General features: G+C 50.7%; 1 non-coding gene across 1 annotated transcript; it reads right to left on the minus strand.

The window, feature by feature from the left end:
• Positions 1-252: 252 nt before the first annotated feature.
• Positions 253-407, minus strand: LOC143176636 (5.8S ribosomal RNA). The gene has a single exon (XR_013001158.1). It is a non-coding gene; the product is annotated as a 5.8S ribosomal RNA (ribosomal RNA).
• Positions 408-5,000: the final 4,593 nt, after the last annotated feature.

The following is a 5,000-nucleotide window of genomic DNA, read 5'->3' on the forward strand; positions in this document are numbered from 1 at the left end:
CGCGAGTCCATACAAACGATTCCGATCGTTTTGCAACAACTAGAACGTACACTGTCCGTGAAATTCACAGAATTTTCGCGTGTCCGCGACAAACGCCGACGAGACACCCATCGTTCGCTCGTACGTAGCATCCTTCTCTTAACCCGACTCAGAAACGTTCTTTGCGCCCTTCGGTAAAAAAACGTTCGATCCGAAGAGGTGAACGACGGCGGGGATTTGACAGAGCTACGCAAGCAGTGTATGGTACGTAAACGACCCTCAGCCAGGCGTGGTCCAGGAATTGTATCCGTGGACCGCAATGTGCGTTCGAAATGTCGATGTTCATGTGTCCTGCAGTTCACACGTTGACGCGCAATTAGCTGCGTTCTTCATCGACCCACGAGCCAAGTGATCCACCGTTCAGGGTAATCGTATAAATTTTATATTTCACATATATAATTTTATTCTCATTTGTTCGACCTAATATCTCTCTTCTTTCAAAGAGAAGATAAAAGTTGATACCTGAATCTCCGACCAGCGCGCGAAGGAGATTCAGGCGTCGCCTTGGAGACGACACCGAAGCCTTTCGAGACGAAAAACGTTCAAGTAATATGTATATATTTCTCGACGTTCCGGGCGTATAGTGCATTCAAAAACCCGCGAAAGACGCAGAAGACTCGCACGCGTGGAAACGACGGGGATATATTTTGTATCCTACCCGATACTGAATCCATCGCGTGCAGTCGACCCTCGCGTTCTTCCGATCAGACGCATCTATTGTTGCGCGCATGTTTTCGCGTCGCATCGCGCGAAACGTTGCACGAATCGTACCGATCGATCGATTGAAAGCAAATAATGAAAAAAGACTTCACAGCTGGCTCTTTGCCGGTCATTCGTCCCATGTTATCTCTTGCCGCGAAATTGGCGCGCAAGAGTTGGGTGTCAGACGCGCGGCTTTAAAACGAGCTTCACGGCCGGTCCCTTCGTTACCGCTTTCGTTCTTTCTCTCGGAACGACCATGAACGAACACGACGAGCGACGCTACGGCATACACACGTCCACGGATTCGATTAAAAAAACAGACTTCACAGCTGGCTCTTTGCCGGTCATTCGTCCCATATTATCTCTTGCCGCGAAATTGGCGCGCAAGAGTTGGGTGTCAGACGCACGGCTTTAAAACGAGCTTCACGGCCGGTCCTCTCAATTCCGTGTACGGTACACGCAAGATGCGGGTTCCACTTCCAGACTACCCGGTCCCTTCTCTCTACGAGAATCGATAGTAGAAGAACGGCTCGAAAACGCGTCTCAGAGACTAGGGGAAAAGAAGCGGTATGCGAGCGAAACGAAAACGCATTATGGAAACGTCGCGAAACAATGTTCGACGGTTGCTCGGTTCCAATCGTGCGGCCGTTTCAATTTCTCGTGCGCTTCACCGTCCCTCCGTAACTCTGGCCGATCGCGTATACCGAAGAGCCGACACGCGCAAAAACCACAGGCATTGTATACTGTATATATATATGTTACAGTCACAGCCTTCGCGCGTTTTACTCTCCGACGCGGGGTTTCCACGACGAAAGAGAGACAGTTTCGTGGCGGGTGACTCGGCCGAATCGCTACGACGGGTATTTCTATTATAGAACGAATCATCGCCACCCTTTACCAGTGCCCGACGAAGGAATCACAAGGTCATCTGGAGTTTACAATGCCAGCGACGGTAATTCCAACGAAGACCCGATAAGTCAACTCATCGTTCTATTTCTCCCCGTACAGAAAAGCGAATCGACGCTAACGCACCTCGCGCAAGCACGAACGTTCTCTTCGCGTGGATCATCCCATCGTCGAAAGATGTAAAGACGCATTGGAGATCGTGGTCTCTGGCGGGCTCATTGCACGCCCCACTGCATATCTTTCCTCGAATCGAGAATGATTCGTCCACTAAGGCTGCGAAACTACGCGTCGAGGAAACTAGGGGAAAGAAGCGGGATGCGAGCGAAACGACAATACATTATGGAAACGTCGCGAAACAATGTTCGGCGGTTGCTCGTTTCCTCCTGCGGACGTTTCATTGCTCGGGCGCTTCACGTCCCTCCGTAACCTTCGCGCGATCGCGTGCCCCGGAGAGCCGGCAACCGGTGAACCACAGGCGTATAAACTATAGTCTTCTATAGCAAGCCTTCGGCGGTTACTCTCCGACGCGGGGATTCCACGACGAGAGAGAGAATTTCGTGGCGGGTGACATCGGTCGAAACGCTACGACGGGTATTTCTATTATAGAACGAATCATCGCCACCCTTTACCAGTGCCCGACGAAGGAATCACAAGGTCATCTGGAGTTTACAATGCCAGCGACGGTAATTCCAACGAAGACCCGATAAGTCAACTCATCGTTCTATTTCTCCCCGTACAGACAAGCGAATCAACGCTATCGCACCTCACGCATGCACGAACGTTCTCTTCGCGTGAATCGTCCCATCGTCGAAAGATATAGCCGCTTGGAGATCGTGGCCCATCAAGTTCTTCCGTAACTCCTGCGCGATCGCGTACCCCGGAGAGCAGGCAACCGGTGAACCACAGGCGTATAAACTATAGTCTTCTATAGCAAGCCTTCGCGTTTACTCTACGACGCGGGGATTCCACGACGAGAGAGATTTTCGTGGCGGGTGACACGGCCGAATCGCTACGACGGGTATTTCTATTATAGAACGAATCATCGCCACCCTTTACCAGTGCCCGACGAAGGAATCACAAGGTCATCTGGAGTTTACAATGCCAGCGACGGTAATTCCAACGAAGACCCGATAAGTCAACTCATCGTTCTATTTCTCCCCGTACAGAAAAGCGAATCGGCGCTATCGCACCTCACGCAAGCAGGAATGATCTCTTCGCGTGGATCGTCCCATCGTCGAAAGATGTAAGACGTACAGAAATCGTGGTCCATCACGATTATTCGTAACTCTCCGAGTCGCGTATCTGAGAGTAGGACAAACGGAGAACCACAGGCATAAATAATACTATATGTTTCTTATATAGTTAGCCTTCGCGTTTTACTCTCCGACATGGGGATTCCACGACGAGAGAGAGTTTCGTGGCGGGTGTCTCGGCCGAATCGCTACGACGGGTATTTCTATTATAGAACGAATCATCGCCACCCTTTACCAGTGCCCGACGAAGGAATCACAAGGTCATCTGGAGTTTACAATGCCAGCGACGGTAATTCCAACGAAGACCCGATAAGTCAACTCATCGTTCTATTTCTCCCCGTACAGAAAAGCGAATCGACGCTATCGCACCTCGCGCGAGCACGTAACTACTCTTCGCGTGGATCGTCCCATCGTCGAAAGATGTAAGACGCACGGAAATCGTGGCCCATCAACGTTTTTTTGTAACTCTGCCGATCGCGTATCACAGAGCCGAGACGCACATACCACAGGCGTATAATACCGTTTTCTTTCGTATGGTAAGCCTTCGCGTTTACTCTTCGGCGCGGGGTTTCCACGTCGAGAGAGACATTCGTGGCGGGTGACATCGGTCGAAACGCTACGACGGGTATTACTATTATAGAACGAATCATCGCCACCCTTTACCAGTGCCCGACGAAGGAATCACAAGGTCATCTGGAGTTTACAATGCCAGCGACGGTAATTCCAACGAAGACCCGATAAGTCAACTCAACGTTCTATTTCTCCCCGTACAGAAAAGCGAATCGACGCTGTTGCACCTCACGCAAGCACGAACGTTCTCTTCGCGTGGATCGTCCCATCGTCGAAAGATGTAAGACGCACGGAAATCGTGGCACATCACGTGTTTTCGGAACTCTGTCGACCGCGTATCTCAGAGACGACGCGCGCGAACCACTGGCATATACTATTATATATCGCGTTTTACCCTCCGACGCGGGGATTCCACGACGAGAGAGAGTTTCGTGAGCGGGTTGACTCGGAAGAAACGCTACGACGGGTATTTCTATTATAGAACGCATCATCGCCACCCTTTACCAGTGCCCGACGAAGGAATCACAAGGTCATCTGGAGTTTACAATGCCAGCGACGGTAATTCCAACGAAGACCCGATAAGTCAACTCAACGTTCTATTTCTCCCCGTACAGAAAAGCGAATCGACGCAATCGCACCATACGCGTGCACGTAAACAACTCTTCGCGTGGATCGTCCCATCGTCGAGAGACGTAAGTTTTCATAGTATGAATTCGCGTTTTACTCTCCGACGCGGGGATTCCACGACGAGAGAGAGTTTCGTGAGCGGGTTGACTCGGAAGAAACGCTACGACGGGTATTTCTATTATAGAACGCATCATCGCCACCCTTTACCAGTGCCCGACGAAGGAATCACAAGGTCATCTGGAGTTTACAATGCCAGCGACGGTAATTCCAACGAAGACCCGATAAGTCAACTCAACGTTCTATTTCTCCCCGTACAGAAAAGCGAATCGACGCAATCGCACCATACGCGTGCACGTAAACAACTCTTCGCGTGGATCGTCCCATCGTCGAGAGACGTAAGTTTTCATAGTATGAATTCGCGTTTTACTCTCCGACGCGGGGATTCCACGACGAGAGAGAGTTTCGTGAGCGGGTTGACTCGGAAGAAACGCTACGACGGGTATTTCTATTATAGAACGCATCATCGCCACCCTTTACCAGTGCCCGACGAAGGAATCACAAGGTCATCTGGAGTTTACAATGCCAGCGACGGTAATTCCAACGAAGACCCGATAAGTCAACTCAACGTTCTATTACTCCCCGTACAGAAAAGCGAATCGACGCAATCGCACCATACGCGTGCACGTAACAACTCTTCGCGTGGATCGTCCCATCGTCGAGAGACGTAAGTTTCATAGTAAGCCTTCGGCGTTTTACTCTCCGACGCGGGGATTCCACGACGAGAGAGAGAGTTTCGTGAGCGGGTTGACTCGGAAGAAACGCTACGACGGGTATTTCTATTATAGAACGCATCATCGCCACCCTTTACCAGTGCCCGACGAAGGAATCACAAGGTCATCTGGA

This window comes from Nomia melanderi, unplaced genomic scaffold (genome assembly GCF_051020985.1).
Source record: "Nomia melanderi isolate GNS246 unplaced genomic scaffold, iyNomMela1 scaffold0691, whole genome shotgun sequence".
NCBI lineage: Eukaryota > Metazoa > Arthropoda > Insecta > Hymenoptera > Halictidae > Nomia > Nomia melanderi.